Source organism: Heptranchias perlo, chromosome 5 (genome assembly GCF_035084215.1).
Source record: "Heptranchias perlo isolate sHepPer1 chromosome 5, sHepPer1.hap1, whole genome shotgun sequence".
In the NCBI taxonomy this organism is placed as follows: Eukaryota; Metazoa; Chordata; class Chondrichthyes; order Hexanchiformes; family Hexanchidae; genus Heptranchias; species Heptranchias perlo.
The window spans coordinates 96,557,615-96,573,089 of NC_090329.1; the positions used below are offsets into that span (position 1 = coordinate 96,557,615).

The following is a 15,475-nucleotide window of genomic DNA, read 5'->3' on the forward strand; positions in this document are numbered from 1 at the left end:
GAATACAAAACAGGGTGTTTCATTTCCTCTCTCTTCCACCCCAGCACTGTAACGGCATCTCTTTCTCCCCCAGCAGACGAGATTAACAAATATAAATATATTTCCTGCCTTCTGCTGCAACAGAGTTTTCTTCTCCTGCCCCCGCAGAGTTTTCCCTCTCGCTTCCCTCCAAACTGTCTCTCAATCCTTCCTCTTCTCCCCCCACACCTAAACAAGAGCTGTCCCTTCTCCCCCAACAGAACCTCAATATCTCTTTTCCCTTCCCCACAGATTGGCCTCGATTTTAAAAGTAAAAAACGGGTGGGTTGGGGGCGGGGGGGGGGCATTGAAAATTGCCACCATTTCAGACCGCCCCCAACCCGCCCATTTCCGGTTTTCATGGGGGCGGGACAAGGGGAGGGTGACCAACCCGCTCCCAGGAGGCGGGTCGGGCCATAAAACCTTTCAAGGAGGCTTCAGGCCTCCATTTTTCACTAAATCCCAATTTTAACCCGGGGGGGGCAAGGATTCCCAGGCCTTCTGTTTTACGCCTCTTGAAAGGAGGCGAGAAGGCCCAAGACTAACAGGTAGGTGCTGATCGCCTACCCCGACCCCGATCTTCCCCCTCCGACCTGATCCTCCAACCCTGATCCTCCCCCTTCGACTCCTAATCCTTTCCCCCCGACCCGACCCACCCCCTCAACGATCACGGACCCCCCGCGATGACCCCCGATCCCGGCTCCCCCCCCCCATGATTGACCCCCGATCCCATCCCCCATGATTCACGACCCCCATGCCCACCTATGCCCACCCATGCTCCTTGCCCACCCATACCTCCGTGCCCACCCATGCTCTCCCCCCCCCCGTGCCCCCCCCCATCTGTGCAAACAAAGACTTACCTGCAGACTTACCTGAAGACGTTCTCTCGCTGGCTGGTCTCCTGTCTGACTGAGACCAGCCGGTCAGTCGGACGGGAAACCGACAAAAAAAAAGACGTCCTTACGTCAAAATCGTAAGGACGTCCGGGAAACCCGTACTATTGGGTTTCCCGACCTCAAATTGACCCCACCATCCCCTTCCCAGCTCCATTTTAAAATCACCCCCATTGTCTCTTTAGTCGACACCCCCTTACACCACCCACCACATTTTTGTGCTCTTTCCCCACCCTGATTTATCTCTCTCATCTCCTCATCCCATCAAAACAACGTCTCACTTTTTCCCTTCTCACTCATTTTCTCTCCTCTCTCCATTCCCACAACATGGCCTCTCTCTTTCTTTCTCCATCCCTGCAACAGGGTTGGCTTCTTTCTCTCGCCTCTTCTTTCTCTTCCCCTGTTAAAAAATGGGTTTCCTTTCTCTCTCACTCTCTCTCTCTTCCTCACACTCACCCCCTGTTCCTCCTCCTCTGTTCAAGAGAGATGCCCCTCTTTCTCTTTCCTCTCCCTCCCCTACAATTTCTCTCTCTTTCATCCCCTGCACCCCCCCGCCCCCGACCCGCTTCTTCCCCGATGGGTTCTCTTTCTCTTTGTGTTTTTTTTTTCACTGCCTTCTTTTTCTTACTCTCCCTCTCTCTTTCTTTCAGCAGGGTGGTTCAATGCAGCACAGTAACTTGAGATAACACATGGGAGATAAAATCTATTTTTATAGTTTAAAAATGTTTTTACCACATACCAGCAATGTCCCTAATTAAATCAGAATATGCTGCTGATGTTTCAATGGCAAATCTCTCTTTACTTCACCCCCGCTAGAGGCTGGATTGACAGCACCAGGATTATTTAAACAATTGTACCTTTAAGAAGTTCTCTTCAAGGTAAAAGAAAAACCTCCTTTAATAAAGAATTATTGTAAAGTAACTTTCAAAAAATTCCTTTAAGTGAATTATCACAATAATACCGCACTGATCAGAAACAGTGAATCAGGAACCATTATACAAAGAATTTTAAAATGCTAATAATGACCTTTCTGGTTCTTATCAACTAGGAACATAGGAACATAGGAACAGGAGTAGGCCATTCAGCCCCTCGTGCCTGCTCCGCCATTTGATAAGATCATGGCTGATCTGTGATCTAACTCCATTTACCTGCCTTTGGCCTATATCCCTTAATACCTTTGGTTGCCAAAAAGCTATCTATCTCAGATTTAAATTTAGCAATTGAGCTAGTATCAATTGCCGTTAATGCATTTATCTGGTCTAATTATGTAGGTATAGGCAGAGGCAGAAATAAATAATTGCAAGAAAAATCTATATTTTCTTAAGAGCTACTCTTTCTCCACATTTCTGGGTCAATTTTCACTCCCGAGCAGGAATGCGGCTAGCATATCCGGGAGCTGTAGCATCGAGGCTTGGCCGATTTTAACGGCCAGATCTCATTTGCATGCCGCTTGCCAACTCCCCAAACAAAATGGCCAGGAAGTTATCAAGAAGCAGCTGCCCGACCATTAAAATCGAGGGGAGCTGAGCATCGTCCTTACTGGTCAGCTGGACACCGTGACTGTAAGTAGATCAGAGGGCTCAGGGAGGAGAATGGGAGGGAAAGCTCGGGGCAGGCGAGGCCCAAGGATTCCATGTGGGGCCTAGAGGAGCACCTGGAGGAGATTTTCCGATACAGGTGTAGCGTACTCCCAAACGATTAGGAACTAGTGTAAAGCTCACCTGAAGTGAACTGTGATGCTTGCATCCAATTTTTCCTGGTCAGCTCATTATCATAATTGTACATAACTCTAGGTGCAGATTTTTACATGCACAAGGCGCAAAAAATAAAAGGGGAGTGTCAAAATAGGAGACATTTCATTCCGCTGGCAGCCTTTCCCAAGGCTGAAGAGGGAAAGGAGAAGATAGCTGAGAAGTGACAGTCCAAAATGAAGGGAACGGAAACCCAACATGCAGACACAAATGTATAGGCAAGTGATAGAACAACCAGGACCCAACCCACCACCACCCCCATTGATGGCTGCTAAAGTGGAGATGGTGCTGCAACAAGGGTGGCCCTGTTGCAGCACTATCTCCACTTGGGAATCCTCCTATCTCAAAAAAGTTGAGATAGGAGGATTCCCAATAGGAGACTTATTGGTGGCAGTAATTGTGCTGGGAACAAAAACAAATGCAGTGAATCAAATGGCCAGTAAGCTTATGTGAACCTATGTGCCAGCAGAAAAAAAAATAAAGAAAAATGATCAATAAATGGCTGAAATACATTTACCATAACATTATTGGGCCCTTTAAATGAACTTCCATGTACTTACTATTTCCAAGCAACCCAGGACTTCCATTTCACATGGATATAATTAAGAATGGATATCCTGCACTCCGGATGTGAGAAAATGATGTGCAGGATATCCGTAGAACCATAGAAGTTTCCAGCATAGGAGGAGTCTGTCCTAACTCTTTGCTAGAGCAATCCAAAAATAAACCTCACTGCCCTACACTATCCCCAATAGTCCTGTAACTTCCTTTGCTTCAAAGGCTTATCCTTGTCCCTACCTTCTGGATTTCCCACCTGAAAGATGATGTTTGTAATTAGAAAGCCTTCAAGTAGAGTTCAAAAAGTGGAGGTTCATAGTGTATCTTTTTCAACCAGGGACAGTATGGACCATTATTTTGCTATTTCTTCAATAACAAGCAGAATCTTAGGTGACTCCCTAGTTAGTGGTTTTCAGAACAGGATCAGGCAAGACTAATTCTAACAGACAGTCAGAATTAACAGACACAAATGAACTTTGTTTGGTCTACATACAACGGTCAAGCTGCATTCTCCTGTTTCAGGTTAAGGAATAAGACACAAAGGGGCTAACAATCCACAGACCTTTAATCCCGTTGTAAGTACCAGGATTGGTATGCCAAGAGCTCCTGTCACTAACCCCAGTGGACTTCACGGGCTGAAGGGGGAGCTAGGCCAAGTCCCAAGCCAGGGCCCCCTGGTGGCCCCGCTTGCACTCCTTTGACTGGGCACATCGACCGCTGCTATTCTCTTTATTTTGGATGTATAAAGTAAGTTGAAAAATCTCTCTCCTGAACTATTTTTGAGGCTTTAGGATTTTTTGATATTAAAAAAATTGGAAACCGTGTAAACAGTGAACTTTTGAGCATTTAGCAGCTCATTTTTATCTGTTTATAGAAATATATATTTATTAAAGACTATATAATTCAGCAAACACACTGGTAGTGCAATCTGTTTTCTGCTCTGCACTTCTCGTGCAGTACCAGGAACACAAATCGTGAAAATCGCACGCCACCAGTCCGTGATTTTCCATTCATTAATTTTAAGAAGCAGAAAATTTACTCAAGTGCCTTAAGACAGGAATTTAAAGACAGGAACTGGCTGATGATGGACAAAGTGCTGGGGGGATACCTGAGGATTCAAAACCGGCTGCGGATGGGTACGAGAAAGCTGGCTGGTAGGGACATGATTGGGGGTGGGGAGGGGTAATGTGGTGAGGGGCCGGATAGTTCTAAAGGGGTCAGGTGCAGTTTCGGTCTCCTCTTTCTGGCCTGCCCCTGTTCCGCAAGGCTGCTGGACCCTGCTCCCCCTGCGTTGCTGCCAGGTCCCAGCAACCACCATACTGCCAGACTCTGGCTTTCCAATGCTCTGATACTTACTCCTCAATCCTGCTTGACCCCAGAACAAACTTCCTCCCCCTCCACCCCCGACACCTAACCCATCATTAGATCCTGGGACCTCTTCTCAGTCTTCACAATTCCCCCACACCTCATTCCCAATGCTTTTTGATCCCAGAGTTGTCCCCAATTCTCCTAGACCACACCCCCCCAACTCCAAGGCCTCCCTTTCCAATGCTCCCAGGGCCCTTCTCCCAGTGATTCCAAATCCCAGGACCTTCCCAGTGTTCCCAGAACATCTTTCTATTCAGTGTTCCAGGAACTTTGCCCCCTCTCCCCCCACCGTGCTGCCACACCTTATGACCGCACCCCCCCCTCTCAAAATACTGGTAGCTCCTGAGATCCCATCCCAGTACTGCAGTACTCTGGGCTGTCTCCCAGTGCTCCCAGAGGCACCCCAAATGTTGAAAAATCAGTGTCCTTGGTAGTACTACTAGGCATAACATTCCTGTTCTTCTAAAATCTCTGACTTGCTGTGAGCAGTGCCACAGAAAATCTGCTGGTATTATTTTTTTAAAGTCAAATGACTGTACATTTTCTGTCTGTTATCATTAGAATGTCATACTTCAGCATTACACTTGACTCAAATTCCTGATAACTAAAGGAGCAACAGATCAACGCTCTGTAACTATGAGCAGTGAGGAAAATTGCCAATAAAAATAGTGGAAACTGAACCAATTAAATTGCTTTTAAATTTATTTCAAAATTGTTTTGGCTGCCATTTTTCTCTTAATATTTAACATTGAAAAAAAAGGCTTGTAATATAATAAAGCCAGAAAAAATGTTTCATAATAACATGAGTAAACTTACCTGTAAAATGTTTGTGTCTTTAAGTATCTTCATTAGCATTTTTTTTACTCAAAGACCTCAGCCTGTCTGAAAAGTATAAGTTTTGAGCTGATATTCTTTCGGAGCAATCACTCTATTAAATATATCTGTGCCAACAGTTCCCAACATGCTGCAGCCTGAGCATGTGCACTGTAGAGAATCTCCCAGCATGTATTAGCACGATTCTTTCAAGTCATCTCTGCAACATCTCAAAGTGGGTCTTTCCTCCAGTCGTAACAGTAGTTATGATCTTGTTAGAGAATCAGGAAAGCTGGCCTGCAACTTGCCGGAGGGGGAGGAGAAAGAGGAAAGCGAAATGGGTGAAGATGATATGCAGCCAAGAAGATTGGTGCCTCAATCATTGCCTGGCAGGACTTTCACTTAAAACCTATATTTGTGATGCTATATGAATGGTTTCATGGTCCTCTTCAAAATATACTGGCCCCATTAACAATAATCACCACTGTCATTGCCACCCTTGTCTGTTTCCCATCACCTGTAATATTACTATGTCCTTTCTGAAAATAAATCTACATGAGTACATTCCAAAGAAGGTGCAATCAGTTTATTTCACTACTCAAGATCTATGTTTCTGCTTCAGTATTTACTTCTCTAGTGCTTGACCTTAATGACAGTATACGAGTGTGACATTTATTGCCTAGTCTTGTGCTCCTTCTAAGGACCACCTCAGTGGAAGGAGTAAGTGTGGTGGTAACCTGCTGCTCCTCAGTGGGGACCCCATGACTCAAGTGTGGTATTTTATCTCTTAATGCTGGGTCAAGAGATAACCCTGTAACTGCTGTTAATGCTTCATGCCTGCAATGGCTGTCTGCTCCTGTCTGTTACCTGTCTCCTCTTCAGTCCATTGCGGATGACAGCTGTGTGGATGGGCTATCACCTGAGAGGTAACTGCTGCATCCATGGCTCTTCCTCTCCCATCTACTGGGTGCCTCTTGCTGATGGCTAGGGATGTGTGTGTGGACAGACCCTTGGCCACAAATGAATAATGTGAATCCCATCATTAATGTTTTCCCAAGCTGATCCCCGAACCTCTCAAGGCCAGAAATGAGAGCAGTCTTAAATTGGAGGCCCAGGTGTCAATAGCAGCAGTCACAGCAAAACTGCATCTACACTTTGGCCCTCTGACACTCACCTACAGATAACCATAGAGTTACCACTCATATAGTGGACTGCAGGAGCCAAAACAAAACTGAAGTCAATGCAGATCCAAGAGAAAACCCTCATGGAATCATCCCTGATGCAAAGGAAGATGATTGTGGCTGGAGGAGGCCAGCCACCATAGTTCCAGAACATCACTGTAGGAGTTCCTCAGAAAGTATCGTCGGTCCAACCATCTTCAGCTGCATCATGAATGACCTTCCCTTCATCATAAGATCAAGAGTAGGGCTGTTCCCTGACTATTCCAGTGTTCAGCTCCATTCACAACTCATCCAATAACAAAGCAGCCTATGCCAGTCTACAGCAGGACCTGAATAACATCCATGCTTGGGCTAACAAGTGGCAGGTAACATTCATGCCATATAAGTGCCAGGTAATGACCATCCTGAAGAAGAAAAAGCCCAGTATTCCCCTTGACCTTCAACAGCACCACCATTACTGAGTCCCCTATTATCATGAGGGGTCACCGTTAACCAGAAGCTGGGTATTCTGCGATGAGTGGCTTAGCTTCAGACCCCTCAAAGTCTGTCCAGCTTATACAAAGCTCAAGTCAAGAGTGTGATGGAACATTCATCACTCACCTGGGTGAGTGCAGCCACAACATCACTCAAGAAGTTTGACATCATACTGTGGCTGCAGTATGTATGATGTGCAGGATGCACTGCAACAACTCGCCAAGGTTACTTTGATAGCACCTCCCTTCTCTGCGATCTCTACTATCATATCTAAAGAACAAGAGCAGCAATGTAGGAACATCATCAGTGTGGCTTCTCCAGCAGATCCCCCAGTCCCCCTTCCCCTTGTTTCTGCGCATCTGCTGCCATCTCCGTTTGTATCTCCTCACTTATGCCGACGGTGAAACCTCCTTTGCTAGGTGATACCTCCTGAACCTCTCTTGTAGATTCTCCCAAGGTGGATGTACGTGAGCTGGTGCTTGCAGGATCTGGAGTGCTTGAAGGGTGCTTGCTTGAGGTGCCAGCTTCTTACTCATCATCTTGGAAGTCCCCTGGATCAATACTCTTATCTTTTTGCCAACACTAATGGAGAACAGTCACCTACAATTGCAAGGAGCAGCAGCCCTTTAAGAGCTGCTGCACTCCCCATTCCCTGCCTACTTGCAGCCACAGTGCTCCCTATGCATGTGAACAATGAATTAGCTGATGCACATTACAATACGAGAATTTTACCCAGGATTGCGGAATTGGTCCTTGTATGCACACTTGATGTTACACATATAGTAGTAAATTTAAGACAAAGTGCTACAGTCATTTTCATTAGGTATTTTAATATTTTATTAGTTCAATCCTAATATATTGAATACTCTTATTTGTTATTCATTGCTCTTTAAGATTGAAGTTGTGCGCCATCATACTGAAATTAATGGAAAGTTAGATTTTTGTAATCTTGTTAGAATTTCCTTAATTTGTTACCATAATCTCAGGGGGTAAAAATTACTTTCTATTGCGCTGTATTACAGTATGATGCAGTTAAGCTTCACAATGCTGTTCTAACTGTTTGCCTTAATCAGTTTATTAACCTTGTGATTGCATTTGATGGAATGCCAGGCAGTTTTCATGGAGTTTAATTGTAGAGACCTCAATTTATTTTGGGAAATGTTTCTCAGTAGTTTTCTGAATCCCCTGTTGCTTGCTTGGAAGCAGGAAGCAGGTTTGGCCTAATGTGATTGAGGGAGATTGTATAAAAATGTGGGGGCTTGTGTAAATCAGGAATGATTGATGGGATACTGAAGTGATTTTGACAGAGTGGAATGGCGAAATACCATACCAGCATTGGTATAGTGATGAATGATGAGGTAGCATTACTTGATCAAGCACTTCTTAAACTGAATGCAATGCACAGATAAGAACCTTGCACGTTGGGGCAGGATTATTCACCCCAACTCTCTGAACCAGTATTAGACAAAATGCTTCACTAATTATTGTTTAAAATAATTCATGCTCAACAAAACTCAAACTGTGCCACAACTTTTATTTGTAATATTCCAGAGTAACAGCATCACCCAGACATAAGACTAAGTCAGCTCCACAAAGCACCTTCACTGTGAGTTTACATTCATTAAAAAAAAATGACATTAGTACGGAGTTTCTTTTCAAAAAAAACAATACCAATACTTGTGAATTCCAAGGCAGAAAGCAGTTAATTAAGTTTAAAAATAAATCATCTGGGTAGATTTGGGTTAGTATTTCCCCTCGTTCTATTGCTAAATTCTGTTTCTTTTTCCCTGCCCAACCAAACCTTAGTTATCAGTAATCAACCATACAAAATAGTACTTTTATTTTTGTCAGTATTAAATATTGATGTTTCTTTTTCCCATTTCCCTGGTCTTTAACTTCAGTATGAAGTACAAATGGCTAAACTACTGTTTCAATTTATTTGATAGTTGTCACCCATAAAACCAGCAAAATTAAAGTACCCCCTCTGCATGAAAATGACAGTCACCATGAAAGATTGCAGTTGTCCTACCAGTTTGAAAAGACTAACTGCCTGAAATTCCCCGGTCTCTGCTCCACCACTGGAAGTATGGTGGGGCAGGATATCCAGCTGCCATTTTGAAATAGAGTTGACTCCATCCCAAATTGTAGAGATAGGGTCATTGAAATAGTCAAGGTGGGTGGTCCACACCTGTAGAGCTGAAATTGCCACTCCAACAGGGAGACCCAAGGCATAGTAAGGGCCAAAGTAAAAATGCTTCTTCACTCCCCAAGGCGCAGAACTAAAATGAAGGGGGAGGATTTGAAAATTAATTGATCCCTCTGGGTGTACTGAACGGAATTCCTGGGATAGTCCAGGGACGCCCCCAAACATGCCTCCAAAGCTGGCAGTGAATTTTGAGAGGACAGGAGGAAACTTGTCCACCCTTACCTGCCCCACCTCCCCACCCCCCACCACCTTCCGGATACTCTTACATATGATCAAAACAAATGTGTAAGTCCACCATTTTCTATTCCCGAACTTGCAATTCAGGACCTGTACGGGCAGTCATGCAACATTCAGTTGATAGAATCATCTGATGCTCGGACTGATAGACAGAGATCGTAGGGTCTGGATTCCTTCATTGAAAAAATTCACCTAATTACATTGAAGACCGATGCGGATTCCAGTGCATTCATATAAGAACACAAGCTGCATTAATTTTATGGTAAACTTTGGCAGCATAAACGGGGCATGAATCTGACAGATTCAGGTTCCGCCCCAAATCCCTGCCACTCTCTAGACATCAATCCCAGTTGGGCTCACTCCTGCCTCAGGAATGTTGCCCCTAAATCTTTCTTGAAACCAATATTTTAGTAATAGGACAAAAAAATAATATAAGTGGTATCACACTGTGTCTTGAGGGTGAAAAGGGAGACCTTTGTTAATTGTAATGTTGCTGTATAGTTTTAACAGGCCATTAGGCACAATTCTAATAATGATGCTTCTTAATCAGTTAAATCTAAATATAACACAGAATGTATGATGTTAAAAAAGAGAATGGGTTATTTTAAACAAAAATCATCCCAGGATTTTAGGACCATAATAAGCACTGATAAAAAGTAATCAGTCACTGAGCTTCTAACACATTCCTAAACACTTACTTCAGCATGTGGTAATAGTATATGTACCTTTTTGATTAATTTGGTTTCCTTATGTTGAAATAAAGTGCTGTCACTTTAAATCCAAGATGGAGCTCGCCCAGGTCAGTCCTGGGAAATCACCTTTGCTCCAATAATGTTAGATAGCTGTTTTAAAATGCTAGATGTGTCTAAATGTAAATAATAATATTTGTTTTTCTGAGCCAGGTAGTGTGTACATCTAGTATCTCAGAAATGGTGTAAAGCTTACGGATGAGAATGTATTTTAAATTGCTATGGGAGATTAATTTAAATGTTTGTTAATAATAAATTGGTTACATTTAAGAATATATCTTTAAGAGTGGTTTGTTATCTGTTAGGATGTCTCTGAAGCAAACCCTTTGACCCCTGTAAGACTCACTGAGCAAATGACCCTATTAGTTGTTCCTTGGAATTAATATTTGCAAGTTTGATCTGATTGGAGGACATTATGTGAATAAGAACCGAACGTTGCCGGCATTCTGCAGTTTATTTCTTGACTCAGAAATCTGGAGAAGAGAGCTCCATCAAAATGAGATTTGCTTTACACATGTGAAGGTTTGTGTCCAAGAGAAGAAAAGATTGTGCAGGGACAAGGGTCCATTATGAACTGTTATTCAAATCATAAAGAAATCTCCAAGGACTGCAGGAGCAGTCATTGAAAAGAACGAGTAAATTAACCCCAGATGGATGTTGCTTGTGACATTTATGGTAATGTTCTAGTATTGCCTAATTCTAATGCTTCTTTATGTTCTTTAAATTGTAAATAAATACCTATTATTTTAGCCTATAATGTAAAAGCTGTGATCTGTGTTTTGATATTTCACAACATTGAGGTGGTTGAAATCATTTTATTAGTCTACATAATTTGCATTATGCAATCATTACTGCAATCAGAGTAACTGTTCGCCCTGGGTAACAAAAGGCCTACAAGGTCAGATTTCGAAAAGGTACAGCTTCTGGATCTCCTGGGACAAGTTTCACTGACAGGGAATGCTTTGAAATTATTGAAGGAAAAGTGCTATTTATCATAGAATCATAGAACATTATGACACAGAAGAAGGCCTATTGGCCCATCAAGTCAACACCGGTGTTTTTCTTCAAATGAGCCACTTAGTCTAATCCCTCTCTCCTGTTTGCTCCCCACAACCCTATAATACTCCTCTTTTTCAATCTGTTTCTCTTTTAAAAGCATTTATGGGCATGATTTTAACCCAAACAAACGGGTGGGTTGAGGGCGGGGTGGGGGGGGGGGCATTAAAAATTGCAACAATTTCAAACCCGCTTCCAACCCGCCCATTTCCAATTTTCACTGAGGCGGGACGAGGGGCGGGCAACAAACCCGCTCCCAGGAGGCGGGTTGGTGACTAAAACCTTTCAAGGAGACTGCGGGCCTCCATTTTTTCAGATTTTGTGATTTTAGCCTCTGGGGGCCAGGATTCTCAGGCCTTCTCCTTCACGACACTGAGGAGAGGCGAGAAGGCCCAAAACTGCAGGAGTGCTTTTCCCAGGCCCAACAAACCTACCTGCAGCGACCCCCCCCCCACCCACAATGATCGACAATGCCTCCTCGCCCCCCCCCAATGATCGCGACCCTCCTCCCCCCAATGATCACGACCCCCGTGATGACCCCTGATCCCAACCCTCCCCTGCTTGGTGACTGACCCCACCCCCCCGGTAACTGACCCCTGATCCTGACCCCCACCTTGGTGACCCCCGATCCCGACCCCGCCACGAGATGACCCCCAATCTTCCTCCCGATGGCTGACTCCCCCGATGACTGACTCCCCTGATGACTAACTCCCCCCCCATGACTGAACCCCGATTACTGACCCCCCAGTGACCCCCATGCCCACCGATGCCCCCATGTCTGTCAATGCCCCCATCCCCCCACACCCTCCCACCCCATCCATCCAATCTAAGACCCACACCCTCCCCCCCCATCTATCCAATCTAAGACTTACCTGAACACTTACCTCTTCCTTGCTCTTCTCCCGTCCGACTGAGACCAGCCTGTCAATCAGGCTTGCCTGTCGGGCGGGAAACCATAAAAAATAAATAAAAGACGTCCTTATGTCAAAATATGTCCATTTCAAATTTGGTCCGTGGCAGAATATTCCTCATTCCAAACACTTAAAAACCTGAGGTTGTTACAGGTAGTAATAATTTCTGAGTAGAACAATATGTCAGCATCCTGCAGGCATTGTGACCCAAACAATTAATTATAGCTAGTTAATACTTGTTCAGGGTTAAAGTGGTCCATCACAGGAAGTTATGGTCACACTGACCAGAGTAAGTATGATAGTCAAAAAGCAGAAAGTAAACAATTAAATTGTAATTTTAAGAATTTAACTTTAGTTTATTTTAAGTACACACTTAGGTATAAAATGCATTACATCATATATTTTTGTACCCTTGGATGAAAATCCTACATGTGATTTTTAAAATGCATTCATATATATGGTAATAGTGCCGCTATTCTGATCACATTGTGTCACTGAAAAGTGCTTGTTGCTTTGTGCAACCAGTGCAACTTCAATATTTTGAACTCTAAAATTAAAGTTTAAAATGACCCCAGACAATCTGCTGAACAGTCTTTAAGTTGCTAATCCTAGAGAGCTCCGCTGGTTAACACAGTAAGTAGCTTTGTCATACAGAGCAGGAAAGTGATAGGTTTGATTCCCCGGTCTGTGCTGGGTTAGCTGTCTCAGCTAAAGTAGGTGGTAGGTGTATTAAAATTGGCCTCACGATCCTTGCATTAGGGAGGGGAAAATCACCAAAGGTTGCTACACATGAAATCTGTCCACTGTCCCTTGTTGAAGTGAAAATGTGTAGATGTTGGATAAAGACAGGATTGGGCTGGGCTATCGAGGCTTGCACATGAAGAATGACCACTTGGGCAAGGTATCTGAGGGTGACAGATGGCTGTGAAATCATACCCCAAAAAAGAGTCAATGCTTCCAGAAAGAAAGGGGAGAAAATTTGCAAAGGAAAAAACCAACTCTCCCAACAGCTGTTTTCCAACACCTGAAATGTCACTGTCAATGTGAAGCTCGTGAGCAGAGTATAAAGTTAGTGCAGCCCTTTTGGTCTGCTCTAAAAGGTGACTTCAGCATTAATATTAACAGTATGGAAAGAGCTGAAACACTAACACTTGGCCTTGAGGGTGATAGCTCTGATTGACAGTTTGATATGATGTGATTTAATTATTGCACACTAAAGGTTACTTCTATAACCTGAGGGGCTATTTTACTCAGATTCTGTTAACTTGGTATTACAAGTCTCAGGACACTCTTACTAGTTTTGGGACTCTGGAAATTTATAGTTCGGATCTATGGGACTCTCAGTTTTCAATATTTCATACGTTCCCCTCAGTTGACAAAATTGAAATTACTCCACTTAATTTCTTTTGCTAGGCCTCATGAATTACTTTATATCACTCAAGCTCCCTTATATCGTTAAGAAGCTTGTGTAATTAAGAAACTGTGTCTCTTATTCAACAACAGGGGTGATGAATGAGGGGATGTGGTGTGGGATAGGATACAAGCGGCAAAGTTTTGGATGAGTTGAAGTTTACAGAGAGTGGAGGATGGAATGATAGAGCAGAGCATTAGAATAGTGGAGCCCAAGGGTCACAAGGGCATGGATGAAGATTTCAGTGGCAGATGGGCTGAGATTGGGGTGGTGGTGGAAGTAGGTGGTCTTTGTGATGGAGATGATATGGGGGTCAGAAAATCAGTCTGGAGTCAAATAGGAAATCAAGGTTGCAAACAGTTTGGTTCAGGCTGAGACAATGGCTGGGAAAGGGGATGGAATAGATAGCAAGGGTAGAGTTTGAGTTGGGGGGGAGGGGTGGAATGACTATGGCTTTAGCCTTCTCAATGTTTAATCACAAGAAATTGCGGCTCATCCAAGGCTGGATGTCGGACAAGCAGTCTGACAGCACAGAGGCAATGGAGGGCTCAAGAGATGAGGCAAAGAGGTAGAGCTGGGTTTCTTCAGTACGCATGTGGAAGCTGACCCCATGTCTGCGGATGATGTTGCCAAGGGGCAGCATGTAGATGAGGAAGAGGAGGGGCCAAGGATAGGTCCTTGGGGGACATGAGGTAACTGTGCGGGTTCACGGGAAGAGAAGCAATTGCTGGAGATGCTCTGACAACACACAATAGGTAAGAGTGAAACCAAATGAGGGCAGTCCCATTGAGCTGGACAGCAAAGGAGAGGCGTTGGAGGAGGATGGTGTGTTTGACCATGTCAAAAGCTGCAGAGAGGTCAAGTAGGATGAAGAGGGAAAATGTACCACAGTCACAGAGGATATCGTTTGTGACTTTGATTAGGGCCGTTTTGGTGTTGTGGCAGGGGCGGAAACCTGATTAGAGAGACACAGCATGGAGTTGCGGGAAAGATGAGCACAGATTTGGGAAGTGACAACACTTGCTGCTGGAGCTGAGGGTGGAGGGGCTGGTCAGAGGGGTTTAAAGAGACAATTGTTAGTGGAGAAAAGAAGCTAGGGGTTACCTTTGCTCTCAATGATGATCCTGGAGTAGTGTGTTGTGTTGGCAGAGGACAGTGAGGCCCAGTAGCGCTCGATGTGGGCCAGCCAGATCTGATGATGGATGGCTAAACCAGTTGTGCGCCAGATACACGCTCTCCGTGTCCTATGGTCTTGAGATTGGTTAAGCAGATCGACGGCTGTCGAAGTATCATGTTAAATAGAGGGACAAAGGCTCAGCAGTCGGCAGTTTGAAAGTGCAGTTGTAAATGACTTGTCGAGAGTATTTTCCAGGAGTGGATGCAGAAGGACGTGCAGTTGGAAGAAGGTGTGGGGATGTGAGTGGTGAAGGACACAAGGAAGTGGTCGGAAATGGCCTTTTCCGTGATCAAGACGATGGGAGCAGAGAGGCCATGTGAAATGGCAAGATCAAGGGGATGGCCATGAATATAGATAGGAGAGTTTATATGGGGGGAGAGATTGAGGAAGGACAGGGGGGCAGTGAATTCAGACGAGAGCAGGGTAGGGAAGCTGAGATGGAGATTGAAATCACTGAGGATGAAGGGTTGCTCAATGCAGAGGCTGAGGGATGAAAGATATCTCAGTGAGAAACTCGGGATGAGACTTGGCACGCTAGACAATTAGGATTTTAAAGGAGAGGCAAGAGGGGTGGAACAAGGTGAAGTGCCTGGAGGAGGAGATGGTATCAGATGAGTAGGGAGAAAAACCAAAGTGTGATTTGGTAACAGTGGCCATACTGTCACCACAGAA

At 44.3% G+C, this 15,475-nt stretch overlaps 1 protein-coding gene across 14 annotated transcripts in view; it reads left to right on the plus strand.

Annotated features, from left to right (window-relative positions):
* Window positions 1-15,475, plus strand: part of eya4 (EYA transcriptional coactivator and phosphatase 4) — a 356,347-nt gene that overhangs the window by 86,918 nt on the left and 253,954 nt on the right. The window lies entirely within an intron of this gene.